The sequence below is a fragment of the Diplotaxodon limnothrissa genome, linkage group LG5, assembly GCF_057381915.1.
Source record: "Diplotaxodon limnothrissa isolate DT_005_m linkage group LG5, D_limnothrissa_male_GT1.1, whole genome shotgun sequence".
In the NCBI taxonomy this organism is placed as follows: domain Eukaryota; kingdom Metazoa; phylum Chordata; class Actinopteri; order Cichliformes; family Cichlidae; genus Diplotaxodon; species Diplotaxodon limnothrissa.
The window spans coordinates 17,746,180-17,767,137 of NC_140600.1; positions in this window are offsets into that span (position 1 = coordinate 17,746,180).

Sequence of the window (20,958 nt, forward strand, 5' to 3'; positions counted from 1 at the left end):
GAAAAGCTGTAAAACTGTAAAAGTCCAAAATTTATATTGTTCGTATTTTCCAAAGTCATCCAATGAGTCATATTGGAGTCTTCTATTGGCCTATTATCACCCTCAAGCTTGTGTTTAACGCCCTTGCGCTAAACTATATGCCAGCCATGTCCTGACTCCATTGCATGGGTGAAAAAAATCAAGAAAAAAGCCTGAACTTAACAGGAGCCCACATTCACTTTTGAAGAACCACAAGAAAGTAAAGTATAGACTGTAAAGAAAGAAAAGAATACTAAACAATACTAATAGAGAATAGATAATAGATCCCTCCCTGTGTATCTGTTTTGTTCAGGTTCCCCTGAGTGAGCCTTCTCAGTAACCCCAACAGCAGGATTAAGAGGCGTGAAAAAGAAGGGTTTCACATGCGGCACACAGGGATCGACATCATGTTAGTGTCGCACAAAACATGAGCGAATGGGCTGTAATTCCCCAGTTTAAGTCCCTTATTTCCATTTTGTCATGTCTGAGTGCCTGTCATGCTTTTGAACAAACATTGACATAATTAAAATGCAAATGCAGTTTGGTGGTGAAGGAGACAGAGAGAGATCTCTAAGCTGATATGCACACAGATACAGACGCGCAGAAGGAGAAATACACACACACACACACAAACACAGATAAACCCTTACAGAAAACATGCACAAGCAGAAACTCTGAAGCTCCGTGTGTCAGAACAGCAAACGACGATAAAGGTTTTGAACAAATTTGCTGTTAGAGCGAAAAAACTATTGAGGACCATGTAAATGGGTTTTGTTCTGATCCTCTGGATGCACTGTGTGTGTGTGTGTGTGTGTGTGTGTGTGTGTGTGTGTGTGTGTGTGTGTGTGTGTGTGTGTGTGTGTGTGTGAGAGAGAGAGGGAGAGCACACAGGGCTCCACAGGCTTCAGGCTCCCCAGCCTCTGGCCTTTATTAAGAGCAGTTGTTTGATGAGAAAAGGAGCCGGCCTTCACTCCGGGGCCCGGCAGAAGCCTGGGGAGTGGGTAAGTGGGTTAACCCAGAGGCCCAGACAAAGCCTGAGGAATGGATAAGTGGGTCACCTGCCCTTAACTGAACACTCAAAGGAACCACTCTGACTCCTCTCCCTTTTATTATTAGAGTTGGTCTAATGTGTGAAGGGACCTGAGGAAGGAACACAGCACTCATCTCTGCATGAGCAAGTGAGCTTGTGTGTATGGCTATGTGGTTACATGGGCGTATGTCTGTGTGTGTGTGTTTGCGTGTTGGTGTTCTTGCAGCTAAAACACTGAAAATGCAATGGTCCTTGAAGACCCCGAGAAATTAGAAATGCCAAGTTCAAAGCAGCTGCACAGGAATGTGGCGCTGTTGTTGTGTGAACAACAGAATAAACTGGTATAGAAAAATGGCACTGGCCACAATGAGGCAAAGCATGCTGAGAAGATGTCATGCACTAAGCCCATTGCAACGTTGCCATTCACTCCTGGAACACCTGAAACACCACCCATACCCCAGCCCCGCTCCCAGAAACAAAAAATTCTTCTGTGTGTTTTCTTTTTTCATACAGTGTGTCATGAGTTGGTTCTGTTTATAACATCTTTTCTTGACCAGAACACCGTTTCCTTGACAGCAGGTCATCAGTCAGGTACATGGAGCAGATTTTAGATACTCAAACTCCAGTGCTTTAGCTAAACCTTAAATTAGCTATAAATAGTCTTTTTGGAGACTTACTGCAATGCACTTTAAAGTTAAGTTCATACACAAATCTCCAATTCTTATCTAACCTGTTATAGCTTAAGGAAAGAAACCATGAAAGAAAAAATGTGTAGGATGGTCTGGTCTTTGGGATGCTTTATGTTTTGTGCTGGTGACCTTTGCTGCCTGCTTTTTTCTCAGTTTGAGTGAGTAGAATTTGGTTTGGTTTTTTGCTAGTTTGAGTGAGTGGGTAAATTTAAATTAACAGTCAATAATGGTCAAAAGGTCACCTGGAATGGTGCACACCACTTTTTACCGAAATGGTTAAAATCTGGCTATGAAGGAGCACTAAAAAAATGTAAACCCTCATCAGCACTGAAGGCAGCACCTCTTTTAGATAACTAATGCTACAGTCACACGTAGGAATACGTTGGCTGGAGACTGCAGCACAACCAAAATTATGATTATTATGACAATTATCATTATTATTATTATGTGTGCAATGAACTGCCGATTTCATTGATTTTGTCTGCAACCTCTTGAGGTCAGTTATGATTGTCAGAGTGACAAAGCTGCGATAAAACAACCATGAGAGGGCGTCGGTCTGCTGTCAGAAGGTGATCGTTTAGCAGTAATATTGAGATTAACTGTGATGAATTGATAAAAATCAAACATCTGCCATCAAAATTCCCATAAACTACAGAACCTCAAAGACAATGGCACACAACCAACCAGGTAACATACACAATCTGCACGCTTAAAATCAACCTCAACCAGCGAAAAAAATGCAATCAGTGTTGGGGAGTAACGGATCACATGTACCGTCGTTACGTATTTAAAATACAAAATATGAGTAACTGTATTCCGTTAAAGTTACCGTTTAAACGGGTGGTATTCAGAATACAGTTACTTTGTTGAAATAAAGGGATTACATGGCGGTCTTTTTCTGTTTCATATGTTAGGCTATGGTCTCGGTAATTCCACACCGGTGGAAACCCAAACAAAACACGCATTAAGAGGCTCAAATGCCCGTGTCTCAATCTCGCGTCTCATAATGATGTGAAGAAATATTATAAAAAATGATTTAATATGAAGGCAATAGCAGAGTGTTACAGGCATCGCCCTAAAGAATGTAGCCTCATGGGCAGTGTAGTCCGTGCTGCAGGGAGAATGGACTGCCATACACGTTATGTGTCTGAGCTGTCACTGACCGGAAATGGGAGCTGGAAGCATGTAAATATAATAACAACCACTGCAGCCAAAAAGAGTGCCTGACAAGCCCAGCTGTAAGTAAGCTATTAAGACTCGACTGTACACTGTGTTCGTGTTTTCCTCTGAAACAATAAGTTCCGTTATTTTATATACGCGCGGAATAGTTTTCTATACGAGATCGCTGCAAAAAGTGCAGCCTTACCTAATGTCCACCCTACTGTTACTCATTTTATATTAATATTCAAAAATCTAGTTGGTATTGGTATGGCGAATAGCCTTCAGTAATAGTAAAAAATCACACAGCAATAGTACATTTATGTAGTTGTAAAAAAGCATGATAATATGTTAAGTAATCCAAAGTATTCAGAATACGTTACTCTCATTGAGTTACGTAACGGAATACATTACAAAATACATTTTGGGGCATGTATTCTGTAATCTGTAGTGGAATACATTTTAAAAGTAACCTTCCCAACACTGAATTAAGTAACTACCAATTTTTCCTAGTCACAAAGAGGTCACTGTCCTATTTTCAGTCTGGTGTGACTGAGCCACAAGTAGAAGCGCCATGTTTTTTTTAAACCACTGATGAGTTGTTTGGTGTTTATGCTGTAAATTAAATTGCTGTCTTCACTGTAGAATCATTTAGAATCATGTGTGGTCACAGGCTCAACAAGTTTCCAAATTTCACAGACGGTTACAGCTAGCCTGGCAGTCTTATTTTCTGCTAAGTGCACAGCTCGCTCTGTTCAATTTAAGACAACGTCACCCCTGTCGAAATTTTAACAGGACAAAAGAGAATACGCTACAAAGTGCACTTAGTATACTACGAAAACATCACAGTACAAGTACATGAAGACTGTGATAGTAATTCATCAAAAAGTTCCCTATTACCTCACATTATAGTTCAGATTTCAGCAACTCCTGTGGATTTCTCTTCACTGCCTCTTCTATCCAATTACTAGTGCTTTATCTCAAATGGAGGAAAACCAGTGCTGGTATTAATCAACGTATAACAACTACAAGATGCAAACTCAAACGACTGGAGTGCAAAGGTTTAAGCATTGCATGGTGCTGCATAGTACACACACACATACAGAAGCACATACTTCAATAGGGAGATCAGCAGAAGGATCAAGTGTAAAGTCTCTTGTGTAATGGAAAGGCCTTTGATGAGGAAGAATACAAACAGCGTAACCACACCAACATAACACAGACGCACATACTCACACAAACAGACCAATTCACTGATTTCCCTCTGACTGTAATTATGTTCTCACCACCATCTCAATAAGACTTACTTTTATTCATCTGGTAGCATCTAGTTTCCTGTCATTTCTTAGGCGGTGCAAGATTAATGAATGACTTTTACTTCACTAATTTTGAGTGACGTGCAACATGTACACACTCGTACGCACACGTACACACACAGGCAGTGGATTCCCACATAAACAAACAGAGCAGGTCTTTGTAATCCGCAGCACATCACCACAACAAAGATCAACAGTCCCAGGGGTAACGGCCAAAATAAAGATCTCATTACTTTACTCTTCCTCTCTCTCTCTCTCTCTCTCTCTCACTCTCTCACTCTCTCACTATCCATGGCTTGTCAGCTGCCAGGCCCTGACGTCTCCTTTCATGTTGGCCAGGCCTCTGAGAGGAGCTGAGAGATGCTGAGAGGCGCAGAGAGCCTCCCAGGGCTTTGAGCTGTGTTTGATTCCTGCTAGATAATAGCTAGTTCACTGTCAGCTGCAGGATGATCAGTTAAATCCTTAATCACTGCCTGTCCACTTGCATGACAGTTATTTTAGGGCTGTTTTCTGGACCTTTTCCTCTCTCTTTCTAGCTCTCCACCTAACTGGGTCCCTCCAACACAAGCAACAGAAAACAGCATGCTGTGGAGCCCAGAGTGCTTAGGAGTAACTTATATACTTAAGATAGATAGATAGATAGATAGATAGATAGATAGATAGATAGATAGATAGATAGATAGATAGATAGATAGATAGTTAGTTAGTTAGTTAGTTAGTTAGTAGGGGTGCAACGATTCTCGTATCCATATTGAACCATTCGATACAGTGCTTTCGGTTCGGTACGCATATGTATCGAACAGTACAACATTTTTAATTTATTTGATCAACTTTTCTTCTGACGATGCTGTCTGTGTTGAGAGCTCAGTGGATCTGCGTTCGACTACTCCGCCTCAGTGTTGCCAACTTAGCGACTTTGTCGCTATATTTAGCGAGTTTTCAGACCCCCTTAGCGACTTTTTTTCTAAAAAGCGACTAGCGACAAATCTGGCGACTTTTTCTGGTATTATTGGAGACTTATTCATGACGACTTTTTGACGTGAAAACGCATATCACTCTTACTCTCAACAGGCAGCGGTGCTGCCTTGGGCACCTCACCCGTGCCAAAGCGCTCACAGGCGGAGGATAGTCCTCCCCCAGCTGCTATCAGGGCAGGAGACGTTCACACCTGTGCATCCAAACAGCAAATGAATCGCACATGAGCGAAGCCACTGCTCCCGCACTGACTGTAACGCAGTCAGTTCTTCTTTTACCGTTATGCCGTTTTGTGGATCACAAGGTTTAAAACTACTTATAAACACACACTCTCACACACAAAGTAACTCCACCAGAGTGCCAATTTCAGGTCACTTTTGCCGGTCCAGGCCTGGATAAAGGAGCAGGGTTGGAATTGTGACATTAAAAAACAATAATTGCTAAAATTAATTTAATTTGTAGTTCTAAATAAATTCAAACTGCATCTAGGACGTTTTTTACTCACCTTATGTCTCTATCACGATGTTATTTCTTTCTCCAACGGCGTATGTTACAATTACATTAGCATGACCAATTATGCAAATTAGGCGATGACATCATTTGGCGTCTTCTAGCGACTTTTAGGACAGCCGATAGCGATTTTCCTTACTGAAGAGCTGGCAACACTGCTCCGCCTAGGCTGCACTGTCGAATGCAGATCCACTGAGCGCAGCGCAAGCTAGCAAGACAGAAGCTAAGCTCGTTGCAACATGGCAAATTGAACCTCCCCCACCCTCATTCAGATCTGGACTTTGGAACTATTTTGGTCTTCATGTGAAGCATGACCCTGAAGGTAAGCGCATCATGGACAAAAGTAAAACAGTATGTCGGATGTGCCACGCAATGCTCAATTACATGGGTGGGAATTACTGCGTTAGCGCAGTTTGCTCGCTAACATGTTGACGGCGTCCAGCCCCACGCACGGAGCGATTGGGGATAGCTCGTTAACGGAGATTTGCCGTGTTGTGGCGTTAATGTAATTTCAGATTAACGCTGACAGCACTAGTGGGAACACAATGAATATGACTGCACATTTACGCCGACATCATCCTAGTGCAAAGACAAGTGGAAGCAGACAAACACAACAAGCACGCATGCCACAAACTTTACCGGAGTCATTTAGACAGCCGTTAGCACATGATTCTCCTTATGGGGACCTGATATGTTTAATATGCTGCTGAGAATATAGCCCAGAAGAAGTGTATAGTATAGCTTTTATTTTGGAAAGAGCCATTTCTCTGTAACAAACTCTCTTTTCCAAAGATGAGTGATTTCTTGATCAGATAGATTTTTTTATTATTATTATTTTGTTGTTTCAGGCACATTAAATTTAAAAACTGTACTTTTGAGTTAAAATATATATTTATAATTTTAATTTAAAAATGACAAATTAAAAAGGCATGAACTTTTTTTTGTATCGAAAAAATATCGAACCGTGACACCAAAGTATCGAACCGAACCGAGAATTTTGTGTATCATTGCACCCCTAATAGATAGATAGATAGATAGATAGATAGATAGATAGATAGATCACTCCTTATCTTTAAGAGGACATGAAAGGAACAGAGAGAAGAAGTAAAAGCAAGTCCCAAGACCAGATCTAGAAGAATCTTTACTCTTTGACATGTCAGATTCAACACAAAAAGAGGAAAACCTTCTCTCTTTCTTCTCCACTTGCCTCACCTGCCTGTTTTAAAGGACATTCAAAGGCCTTGAAGAGAGACGGTGAAGGCGTTGTCTGTCAACCTGTCCTGTAACAGTGTCACAGGCCGAGCGGTTTGAGGAGACGAGCGTTTCGTGTTCACGTCCAATCTAGGGCCTTGATCAAGGCTACTCCAAAGCAAGGTGCTGCCACTACTGACAGCCTCACCTCCACCCCCACGTGCCTCCGTCAGGGAGATGGAGGGCAATTTCATTCTGACAAAGGAAGAAGTTTGGGGCTTGGGGTGGGGTTGTTGGGGGAGAGGGTGCTTGATGTACACTTTGACTACAGAGGAATCATAAAAAGTTTTGGACAATCCGGACACTGATGCTGTGCTGTGTGCGCAAGTTATTATATCTTTGAAGTGTCTATAACCTCAAAGGCAAAACTTAGAGGTCACAGCTTTTGTGGACTTGATGTACATTTGGAGGTTAAATGAGAATGGAGTTGTATGGAGCATGCACTGTTTTATTTACTGAAATAGATGTTTCAAGAAACGACAACATGGGTTAGTAAGATCTGATTTTAATACAACATTGATATGTTAAGATGAGCTTTGCATGGTAAAAGATCACATCACTTATGGGAAATTCTTTCAGATGTGGTCAATTTGTGCAGTTTCTTTATTTCCACAAAGAGCAGTGAACCTCGGAGCCACAGCAGCAGCCCAGGTCACTGTCCACAAAGAAAACATTTCAACTCGGGAGTTATTCTGAGATGAATCCAATTACTCTGCTACACCACTAGATAAAACTTCAACCCATGTCCGTCATTATTGGCTGTAAATATTCGTGACAGCTTGCCAATTTTCACAATGAACTCAATGAACTTTTGGGTTTACCACTAAATATGGTAACCTAAACCACCTTATATTTAGATAATGCAGCTAAACAGCTTGTGTCTTTCTTGAAGATGTTTCATTGCGATATTTCTACAGTAAACAAAACATTTTTTAAAAAGATGCACGCTGCAGAAAACCAGCACCGTCAATTTAAACTCAAGCCTGGTTTGGATCATAGAAAAAAAGAGGCTTGCCAACAACTCTCAGTTATGTCAATTTAGTTTCACCACACAAAAAACAGTCTTCTACATTCTGTTGCTCTTAAATTCTCTCCTCTGTCTGTCATGCTCTTCTTACTGTCAGTACAGAATGACGGTATTGTGGTTTTGCTGTAAATGGCAGACTATACTTCATTGCCTCATTTCCACAAGTCTTGACCTCTGACCTCTGGATTCTGACTGGTGGCACTTTGCTGCACAGCACAGGGAGCCTTTCAGCCAATAGAATCATAGCGCAGCTGGAGGTTAGAGGGTCACAGACATACCATGTATGGAATTCCATAGAGCTGGAGAGGTCAAAGGTCGCTCTCAATCACCGTCAACACAGAGCATAGAATCATGAGGCTACGCACACAACAACAACAGGGAGAAAGAGACAGCATGCTAGTGCAGAAGGGCGATAATGGGTAAGTGATGTTTAAAAATAGTCTGAGATGATGACTTTATACAGATTTATCTGAACGTGGATGGAAGGGCGGGATCTTTAGTCTCCCAGTATGATCTGGCACATTACAAATAAATTACATTTCAGATTAGTAATCATTTATTATAATACATTAGCTTATTTATATGTAAGCTGTTGAAACCTGCTGAAATCTGCTTTGGCACAGACTTTTCAAGCTGGATGGTCTTTGTGACACAACACTCCCATTTTCCCAGACCTGACTCCAGCACTAGGACTACATTAGCTTGTGACCTCTGGCTTCTTGAACCAGGGAGCTTTTTCATGTAAGGATGAAGGTAAATACCACTGCTCACTATTAACCTGCGCAGATGTACCTCCTAATTTCCCAGCCTTCCGTGCCACATTGTTCAAAAGGCCATAAGCTATTATGAAAATCCCCAAAAAAGGAACAAGATCTAACAAGAGCACAGGAGAATACAAAAAGAAAACACTAAGAAGAATAAGTAGTGCATAAGTAGTATTGCTCATTATATAAATGCAAAGACCGTGAACATGATTTACAGGTCGGCTACCTTCATAGCTGATGGCTCTAAACACTTGACCCCTTATTCCCTTGAAACATCACAGGTTAACGTTACATTAATGAAAACTAGCACCCTGTTTCGGACTTCCTTCTTGACACTCATCTCAAACATTGCCTGCGCCAACACCTACAAAAAAAGCACTGTCATCAGGGGGTGTGATTAAAAATTGCAGCATGTTGACATATACAACCATTATGACTGCTCATTGTCACATGATCTCTATAAACAGATTATACATATTGATATGCAGAGTGCTTTTGACCAATCACTTTTCAGTATGCTTTTTGTTCAGGTAAACAGTCCATATGCCTGAAGCCAGATATCCATAATCCCCTCTTTGGATAAACTGACTTCACTGGAACTCCCCCACAACACTGCTCCACTCCTTCAGATGACAGGTCAGCTGACTAGTTGATGGTTTCCCATAATTGCTAATTATGTATGTTATTATTTTTTTTATTAAATGTTTAGATGTTGCATGCAAAACTTAATTTAACAGTCAGGTGGGCGAGATGGAGCGACTTTATGTATTTATGTAATTATTTTGAATTTGTCCATTCTTTCAGACTCTTGACCATGGGAACTCACATTATCAGAAATGTACAATCAAATCAAAACCGATCAAACTATCAAATATAATCAGCACAATTCATATGACCATTGTGATATATTTCCTTTACTACCTGTAGTTCATGCTTATAGTGAAAAATCAATCCTATTTAGAGGTGTGCTTAACATGTCAGTATTTACGATGATTGTTGAAAGTGGGATCTTCATCCCCATCGCTGTCATCCTCATATATAAATGAATCTCCACCCATGTGACAGAGTGCTGGATACGTTTGAAAGGTGAGTGTATTTATGTGTGGTACATAATGTGTGTGTCTGTGAAGAGTCCCAGAGGTGCCCTAGCTGCCTAAGCCACTTCTGCAGATCTGTTGAAAGATCATCAAGAGACTTTTTCTCAATCTAAGCGTGTGTGTGTGTGTGTGTGTGTGTGTGTGTGTGTGTGTGTGTGTGTGTGTGTGTGTGTGTGTGTGTGTTGTCGCTGTGGGAGCATGCTGGCTGCGTCTGCTGCTTAACACTCACTTTCATCACGCACACACTCAGAAGTGACAGTCCCTGTCTCTACAAAGGGATTTCGAATATCACCAAGAGACCTGCCATCTCTTTCCGTTTCTCTCTCTCTCTCTCTTTCAGACACACACACACACACACACAAACATGCAGAAATACCCGCACAAAGCTCCCTACAAAGGGATTCATGATGTCACCCAGAGACGTAACTTAGTTCCACATAATTTCCCATTATTCCTCCTAATGAATCTTAAAACAAGATAGTGGCTGTTAAATTACTCTCCTTTTTCATTTCCTACACTCGTTTCTCCTCACCTCAACTCATCTTTTCTTTCTCCTGTCATCCCTGGTAAATCTTCTCTCCATTCTGCTCCCTACTGACATGTATCCCCAGAACGCACAAGCAAATACCAGGCCCACAAAGGGCTAAGTGCCTAAGCTAACAACCGATACACAAAAACACAACAACAAAGCAGTTGTTGTCAGATTGTTAAGTCCCTGCCACTGCTTCCGAGGGTCGGGAAGACTGCAAGCAGACAGAAAAAGGGAGAACAGGATGAGATGGGCTTTGGAGAATAAAAGCCGGCTAATCCCTGCATTTGGATATGAGAAAAGCAGGCCCGCAGGAAAACGCATCAAAGCCAGTGCTAAATTAGCCTACATACAGAGAGTGAGAAGAGATGGAGTGAGAGAGAGGCCACTGATTTGAGACAGTCTTCGAGGAGCAAAGAGAGGTAGTCTCCTAGGGCCCAGATTAGCAACACACACTCATTATTCTCCAGCATTGCAGTTGCGCACAAACACACATGCGCACACACTCACACCTTCACACATACAACCATGCACACAGATTAGAAACATACACTTATTATTCTCGCTCAGTGGGATACTAAACCCTAAAATCCAGCAGGCTTGCTGGGAGCACTTGCACAGAAACCGGCAAACCGAGTAAAGGGGTCCAACGCTGCCTTTGTAGCTATGCGCTGTTAGCCACACTGGGCGCTAGCAACTCATAGGAAGTGTGTAAGTGCACGTATGCGTGTGTGTGTGTGCATGTCAGAGTAGGGCTGACGAAAGCAGGCAATTAGTGGAGCGTGCTGGTTACTTCAGCTTCACAAGTTGAACTATCCAGAACACTTTAAGTGAGGAAGTTAGACACAGGCAGTGCGGGAGGGGACATCCGTGTGTGTGCGACTGTGTATAAGAGAGAGAGATTAAGGTAAAGGCAAGGGAGAAAGAAGTAGAAAAGCAAGAAATTGCAAAGAAGATGCAGTGACATGTGTTAGAAGAAAAATATAGAGATTATTTATGCTGTAATACTGATGAATACTAGTAGTGGGAAGCTTCTTTCTAGGTCAAATGCACAACTTGGAATACCAGAGAATAAAGCTTTAAAGGAGTGTTTGGCAACATTTTACTATAACAATCAATGATAAATGAACTGAAGGGTTATTTTACTCCTAATAAACAGTGTGCCATGAGGACATGAAGCATCTGTTTGATTACTTGTGGAATTTCAATAGAAAAATATGTGGCTTTTCCAGCTGTTTCTATGCTTTAATTTGCCATAATTTAGCTTATTTAACACTCGATTTACTGAATGTTTTTTTCAGCCTTGAATTAATCACTATGTTAATAGAGTCACCTCACATATATGTTAGGTATTTCTTGTTTTTTATGTAAGCATTGTGTTTCTTCAGTCCTAGAGAAGACCGATGAGTGTACATGAGATGCTTTTCTCATTCTCTTTTCAAAGCTTTTCAATTAGAAATTCAGCTTTTCCCCCACTATGTCTATAATAATGGTGCCGTGTCCAAACATTTTGAAGGACTGGGAAACATTTTTTTGACACAATTCCTGTCATTTTCTACAGAACAATAAAAGGTAAGAACATATCTGAAAGGGTAACAGAGAAGGTATAAGGGGGGGAAAATGATGTTCTCATTGCGTTGCAGTATCTTTTATGGTATTGTTTCTATGTCTGTTTATTCCTTTATTTATTTCAAAGCTAAAGAGAAAGTATTATTTCACAGTCAGCATTTTATAATTTACAATAACTCTTAATGGAAAAATCTTATATTGCTGGACTATAAAGAGCATAATGTTTACAGTGTGAGAGTGTTTCGTGCTAATATCCATGAACTTAGTGCTGTTAAAATTGATCAAACTACCGCAGCACTTTCTTGAAATGTGACCTGAAATACGAATTTCTTTTTGTTGTTGTTGTGATTTTGTTTTGTTGCTTCATTTCCCCACTCCTTACATCATTATGTGACCGTCTATTCAACATTTTTACACACAAGTTGAAAACAAATGCTAGCTGGATGTGGGTGATTACCAAAATTGTGATTGTTTCTGAGCTAGCTCTTAATCGTTTTTATTCAAAGGCATAGGCTTTTAAGGTTTTCAGGTAAAACGACTCTCAGAATGTATTTTTGCAGTTTATTACATACCACAGTTTGTTCTGTCTGTATTCATCCCTTGATTATTTTTCTCCTTTTGTTGGTTACTATGAGATAAAATAATTATAATCACACGTTTTGACCACTCAGTGTGGTTGAAAACAAGCTCTCAAATTGCAAAATACTGCAAATTCAAAGGGCTTTTCTACAAAGTCATGCGCATAGTGCTGTGATCGCATCATATATTATATTATCAAGCATTTAAAAAATGCACATTTGCCTCCTGTGGCGTACGTTGTTCACATTTTTTAAATAAATTACCTTTTAATGTTTTAGTTTTTAAGGCTTATTGTGAATCTCCTACATTTTTAGCCCTGCTTTTCTCCTTCCTTCTCTTTCCTCAGAGTCTCCTTTTCTTCTTCTACCCCTCAGAGGGTAACAGTCCATGCTGAAAGCTGCCACCTCGCAGGTTGTTCAACCTTCCTCCCTCAGTCAGTCACATGCACACATACACACATATACACGCACACTCACAGGAGCAATTATGGCAATCAGCAAGCCGACCCAATTAGTGTTTCCTGCTTGTTAAGCCCTGGGGGTTGGCTGCCTGACCACCTCACTTTGCATAACTTAATCTGCAATGACAGGGTGTGACACCTAGACTTCTGACCCTACCAACAGCTTGTTTGCATGTGTGTCTATGTGTGTGTATATGTACATGTATGTTTGTCCTGGTGTGTATGTGTGCGACCCAGTCCATGTGTGGTTACAATTTCCATTCACCAAATTGCTCCCAGGCAGAGCCAGCCTCAGCCAGGCCTATGAGCTCCTGATCCAGGGGAGGAGCACTCTATCTGGGTGTGATTCAGGAGCCGCTGTGGGTTTCTGCGCTGTCTGAGCTGCTTAAAGGCTGATGGACAACTCTGTTAATATACGGCTCGCGAGGACAGGCAAAACAACGTCCTTGATGTGGTTGTGATAGAGATCAGTGTGTGCTGTTCACACATACACCAATGTATGTGTCATAATGCATGATGTCAGACCGTGCTGACATCATGCATTATGTGTAGGCTGAGAGTGAAAAAACAACAACAAAACTTTTACTTCCGCGTTTAAACTCTGCTCCGCTAAGCTAGCACCGCCACAGTAAAATTTGTTTCATGGTCAAACACTTGTGCCGTTATGAAGTGTATCAGGCGCCCTCCCCTTCCCAGTGAGTGGTTGCCCCGTGACACATGTTGCTAGGCATTAAACCTGACAGAAACCATGGTTACTGAACACAAAAGAACTATTGTGGAGGTGTGTTTGATCTCAGTTTGTGTGTGTGCGTTTGTATGTGCGTGCGTGTGTGTGTGTGTTTGAACTCAGTGTGAACTGCATGGAGTCTGCGGAAGCTTTCTGCAAGGGGAACAAAAGCACAGCAGAGTGTGTGAGTGTGGCCATCACCCTGATTGCCAGGAGAGGAAGCAAAACAACAACTTATATCTCCTTCAGCTCTCTGATTTTCTCTCTTTTTAATTCTCTGTTTTCTTTCCTTCCTTGACTAATTGTTTTTTGTTGTTTTGGGTATTTTTTTTCTTTCCCTTCTCGAGTTCAAAACTGGCAGAAGCGAGGAAAGCGTAGCGGGGTGTGTTTTGTACGAGTATCTCTCTGGTGCCTATTCCATTAAAGGCGGACTGATAAACAGGCTAGGATAATTAAAGGGGAGTGATAAATTGTTCTGCCTTAATTAAAGGGGAGTGATGAGGACACGTGTCGAAATGTTTTGTTAGCGGGCCGACGGACAGATGAAGGAGGAGAGTAATTGCTTTGGATTAATTATTTGGATACAGGCGGCGAGAGGGTACACACATCTCTTGAGGGCTCTTTCAGGATGGAGGGATGGAGAGGAGGGGGAGATGAGGAAGAGTGCAGAAGAGAGGGCTGTTTTCAAGGAAAGATTCACAGGCATTCATCTTTCTTCAAGCCAAGAACAGCCTCCTTTTTATTTTTTACACTTACAGGATCGTCCATGAGGGGAAAACAGGGGAGCAAATTAAAATTAGTCGTGTTTACTTTAGTATTTTCACCTTTATTCATCTAGAGTTTTTCACCAACAGCCCATGTTTGTAGAAGCTCTCTCTTTCACACCTGGGAGTTGTGCGGTACGGCCACATCCTTCTTCTGGTTTCCATGAGCAGCGTTTTCAATGTAACGTGAAAAAAAACTTATGCTAAAGTGTAAAATTGTGACATTTTAGGGGTTGACTGTTACTCCATCAATGTATGTAATGTCTGATGCTCTCGGTGGTCTTAAAGTTTTTAGAAGGGAACATTTTTGCATCCACAAACCCCCGAAGTTCAGTCTGTGTCGCTGTTATTGATATTTAACCTTCACCACAACTTTTAGGAGAAAATATACAGAAACTTATCGCAGTATTTATGTCCATATATATCACCAAATATACAAAGTATGTCGCTAATAACATAACATTTAATGTAAGAGGTGAAAGCATGCTCCTTGTGTCGTTCTATTTACAAGACCTTAATTGTTCTATTTATGAGATTATTTCCATCTGGGCACGAATAGAAAGGTTACTGATCGATGTACAGTAAATGCCATTCGAGATAAGACTCTTTATCGGCACACGAATGTGCACGTAAGTGTGACACGGGTTGTTTTATGCGAGCCGGGACGTGAAAGAGCAAAAATAAACAAGAAGGAGGGATAAGAACATTTCAAGTCAGACTGTAAAATAACACGCAGAAACTACAGACATTGCACAACTCTTTTGTTTAAATACATTTAGCATTTGTCATTTGTCAGAGGAAGACTTTATAGCTAGATAAACACGGCAAGGCAGAAACTTGCTTGCATAAGAAGAAGAAAAAAAGCTTTTCTGTACTAGAAAACCATAACTTTTCTCCACTATCATTAAAATTATTATTATCATGACCTGCGCAGCAGATTTATAGTCTAATATGAGCAGCTGGATGTAGTTGTTTAGAAAAATATGGATCTTCTAGTTTTTGATTTTGCATGCTTCTTTTGCTTTTCCTTTGTTTTTAAGTGGTTCTGCTCACCAAGCCTAGAGAGCAAGCATGCGTGACCTCTGCTCTCAGCAGTGCGTACGTGCATCAAGCTGAACCTTTCTTTTTAACCAGCAGCAGTAATGCCCGAAATACAGAGAACATGCACAGGGCTCTCCACTTAAACACAAAACATACCTCACTGCAGTGTGTGTGTCTGTGTGTGTGTGTGTGTACCTAGTTGCGTGCAGGTAGAACCATCTGTGATTCAGATCACAGCCAGATGTCCGGGGCTCCACCACCAACCAGATCACCTTACATAAATACTTTACCACGTGAGGGAATCATTTAGCCATATTAATTGATGGTAAACTTGCCCTGGAACGAAGGCCCCAGACTCCAGCAGACACACACACAAAGACGCACACGTACACAAACACACAAGTCCTGCATCACAGGTGGGTTCCTTCACTCACAGGAGCAGCGAGTGGGTAACCGGTGGTAACCGGACTCTGATCAAAAGGAAGATTGACATAAATAAAGAGCCTACAGGAATGCATTGTGCAAACAAAATATGAGCTGGGCCCCAAAACATTCCCCAGAGGGGAGGGCTGGGGAGGAAGAGGTGAGGGAGAGAGAAAAGGAGGGGGGCTTGAGTAGTTTTCTCTTTTCATTTCTTCTTGCACTTAACTCTCCTGTCTTTCATTTCCAGACCTTACTATTCAAAGACATATTAAAAAACAAGAGCAGACCAGGTGAGAGTAACGGGGGGGCAATGATGTGATAGATGTTCATTTTTGGCAACACAGGGCCCATCACATTTTCACTAAAGAGAATCAAACACATGCACTTCAGGGCATGACAGACTGGGTTTCACCCCTCTAGTGACAGTCTAATCTTCTGCCAGCTATTGTTGTCACATCTAAACTGGACCAAACCTCCTCTAGCAGGGGAGTGATACTTAATCCCCACTCACTGAACCTTTGATATGATAGCCTTCACCCATGGGCCTCTAAGGTTTGTGTATACAACGACACAGAATGACACACACACACATATGCACACACAACAAAAACCTGTCTGGGGAACTTCCATGTAGCTTCTGGTGTCTGTTTGTCTCCATGTAAGGCTTTAAATCTAGAGGGAAAAACAAAGTGGCATAGCCCTCATAGATGTACACACACACACAGAGTACTGTACACACTACCATAAGAGGAGTTTATAGCTGGCATGTCGGGTGACTTCAACCAGCACTGGGACATTTTTAGTTATTCTTTCCAAAACACAGCCAAAGACTGTATCACTGAAAAAGAGTGTTGCTAAAATCAGCTGCCAACCCACAAAAACAGAAACACTCGTGTCCACACACAGACGCACTACCGTTTACTTTAAACTAAACTGTGAGGAAGCGTTTTCTTCTTGTCATAAGATAATGACTATTAAAATAAACTTTTGGGGTTGCTGTTGCCATGTGCATGTTTCTCTGAGTACCTGAGGAGACTCAAAGTGTGAGTGTTTCCAATCTAGAAGCACAGAGAGCATTACTGGTGAGGAGAAGAAAGATGTAATGGAAGGAGGGAATGCATAAAAGGCAAAACAACTACAGAGAGATCGCAACATGTCTCCTGACAGTGGGTTGCAACCTCAGCTCTGCGGGGAAAACACGCTAACGTGCTTCTTTCTCAACTGTGCCGCAGAGGCACTGCGCTCTCAGCGGAGGCTCTTCACCCTGAAATGTAGCGTTATGTTTGTGTTTGGGGGGGGGGTATGCCCCACAGCAAGGTATACCACCCCTCCAGGTAAGGGTGACATCCCCCTCAGGTGAGGTGAGGTGAGGTGAAATGGAGAGAGCTGATCCCGCTGGCGGTGCTCTGGCAGGAACCGGAGGGTGCTGCTAATCCCATGAAAATGAAAGCAGCAGAGGACAGATGATATAGTTATGGTAAGGAAAGGAAAAAGAGAGAGAAATAAACTGAGGAGGAGAAAATAAAATTAGATGGAATGCAAGAGAAGTGGGTGGAGCTTGAATCCTTCTCTCCTGCTTGCAGGCCACTCATGGAAGAAAAACAGCTTTGAAGGAGAAAGGCGAGGCAACAGGCAGGAAAAGGGCTGAACGAGAAAGAAAGAAAAACAAGGAAAGGTAAATCTAATTACACAGGGCAGATATGGCATCAATGTGAGTTAACACTAAGACAATAAACAGCGCTCTCATGCAGTCACACTGTGTCCGTGTGTGTTTTCATGGGAGTGATAGGGACCGGAGGAGGGCAACAGGGAAAGACGAGCCTGTGTTTGTTTGTACATGGCTGTTTCTCAGGCCCTTGACACTGGCATTCCAGAACCACACACACATATGCAGGTCAGCGTTTTGTAAGCACTGGAGGTCAAATCCCATCACACCCTGTGGCTAACTTAAGTACCCTCTCCTGCACTTAGCCCCTAAACAACTATTCAGTCATATTAATAAAGCATACAAACTCACAAAAGCGCCACATATACACCAGCATAAGACTTTTTGTTCCTGAATTAGTTTAACTAGAGATGTTTATAGCTCATAGTGGCAGTGAGAATTCACGGAGATGAATCCTGCCAGCATGCCGGCCTTGACACGCAGCAAAGAGCATCAGTGGAGAAGGTCTGAAGGGTTTTAATTGATGCTATGCAGTGTATGGTGGAATTACAGGGCTTAAGTAAGAAAGGGACATTGTTTCATTGCTTTGAAACATGACATTTCTTTTGCGTGCCTACTATGCCTGCACAATGCTGCATGTCGTCTCTTTCTCTCCTGCTCATGCTCATTCCTCCCTTGAATACTTGGACACGTTCACAGCAGGTCCCACTCAATAACACCTGTCCGCTTTGTGAACGTGTGCATGTGTGAATGCATGCGTATGTCAGACACAGGGACCCCCAATCTAACGTAAACACTTCAGAGAGAAGCTTTTTATGCAGCCCGACATTCAAAACAAACCATTGCCTCAGCCACTATCTGTCTATGTAGACAAGTGAGACATTTTTAAAAGGTGCTTTTACCATACATCAGATATTGAAAGCCTCGCAGGCATGGTCTGTGCACGTTCAAACGCACACACGCGCAAGTGCACACGCACACCCAACCCTTGGTACCCCATCAAGCAGGTCAGAATAAGGAGGGGGAGGTGGGTAACATACCGTTGTATTAGCGAACTTTTACCGTGGATGAAGAATGGCCATAAAAGGTAAAACCATCCTGCTCAGACCTGCTTACTGTAAACAAGCAGAGAGGAAAGTGGAGCGGGCGAGAGATGCCGTCTGGAGAGGTGCGGAAAATGAAGAAAGCAGCAAGAAGTGGAGGAGAGGGGGGAGGGGGGACGGGCACAGCGCTGATGATGAGGCCAGAGTTCGAAAGCTGTTTCACCCGGGTGGCAAAGTCTTATTTAAGTGCTTAAAAAAACCAAATTTTGATTATCAAATGAATGTTTACCAAAAAATGCTTTCAATTATCAGTTTTATACCACATAACCTCAACATATAAGTAGAAAATTGCAGCAAACTTCCCACTCATGTTTCCTCAGTTAGAAAACCATTATAGAAACAGCATCCACGTGCATTGCTTTATGTTACATAATGAATAGACCGGTCTTTCCATTTTCCACTCAATATGTTTATTTTTTTTCTTTTCTCCGCATGTTGAGCCAGTTTTGGCCTTATCTGACTTTTTTTCTCAGTTCAAGGCAATAACAAACCTTCCTTGCAATGCACACAAATCAACTCCTCTACATTATTTTGCACCTTAATTTCCAGGTGGACAGAAGTTCAAAGATCAGGGAGAATGTCAATTTGTGCGCCAATTCCCACGAGCAGAGTTAATTTTGCATACATGCGGCCATAGCTGTCAGTTAATTCAATCATCTTTTTGTTTTTTATTACACAATTATTTTGTTCATTCAGTCTACAGGGACTTTAATGCTGCGTGTGACTGAATTAGGTTTTTGTTATTGTGTTGGGAATACATATATGCACAGCCTAGATGGACTTAAATGCAACTCAAATTATTATCTGGTATCCAGGATGTTGTGTATGAATTTAAAAATGACAACAAAATGAGTCTATTCACAACTATTGATCGTCCTGCTGTGAAGGAGGCATGGTTTGTGTCTGCTGATTCTACTAGAGGGAAGTGTCACTGCATTCCCCACAGAAATTATCCTGAAAGACTGATCTTATGATAAAGCATTTCTATGGGCTGATCTCTTCCAGGATGACGAAGCCCCCACCTGAAAAGCAAGGAAAAGTAATTGAATGCTTTGATGAGTATGAAAATAATATGGATTATATTTATTATTTGTTAGATTTTGGACTGATGTGTTTTATCTCTGCTGCAGAGCTCAAAAGTAATCGCTGAGGTGCAATAAAGCCAGTGGGGAGTGGTGCTGTAAAGCCTTACTATTGGCTCAGGATGACAATTTCTTTGCAACAAGAAAAAAAAAAGATGGTTCTCCGGTGCAATTTATTCACTTTGGCAAAAAACTGTAAGTACCTGTGATGATCAGCTGGTTTCCCAGAGTTTGAACATGCAACACCGTCAACCTCTGGGTGATAGCCATTGCTTAGGTCGCCTGTTAGGAGGCAGTCACTCACAGACAGATTGGCAAAGGTTTAATTCGTGTCTGATTAATAAATTCAGCCAGATTTCCACCAGTTTGCAATCAGTCCGACCTAATTACCATTACATTCCTGAGTGATTTGGCTGCACTCTAATGATAGTTTTATAGTTTTTGTGTATTCTGTTGTTTTCCTAGCCTGGCATTAATTGCACCATTATAGTTAAATACTTTTTTTTTATTGATAAATTACTTTGACCCTATAAATAGATATATTTTTTTGTTTTCTTCTACATCAATGAGTACAACTGGTCTGTGATTTGCATCTTTGCTTGAACTTGAACTATGAGGTTTTGACTATGCAACTCAACTCCATTCAGTCACAAACTGATAGCAGTGAGACTTCCTATAATCGCTGTTTTATCGCCGTCTTGGCGTTCCAACGTTGCTTTAAAGACGACAACTGAATGCAAGTGGTCAGAGACATTTGTGCCATCTTCAAGGCAACCATTTCAAAGGCAATGAGATCAGACAATGAGTTTATTGTAAACAACTGCAATGCTTTAAATTGGTCTCTTGTCTTTCAGATCTTCCCGCCACCAATCGCAAGTAAAATTAATCTGTTTTCACATCAAGACAATTTAAAATAATCTATCCACTGTGCATCAGGTATTACCGGTACCATAGTGACATCTTTTACCAGACTGAAAGATTGTTATGATCAGAATTTCTTAATGCACAAAAGTAGATTTTCACCTACACTGAATGACAGAAAGGTTGATTCAGAGTGAGATGGGATTGTGGGAAAATAATGTGTGCTTTGTGCACCCCCGTCTTCTTGTCCTAACTCATTTCACAGACACAATTTCACCACTTCCCACTCTTTCAAGGTGATATATACTAATGAATAGAT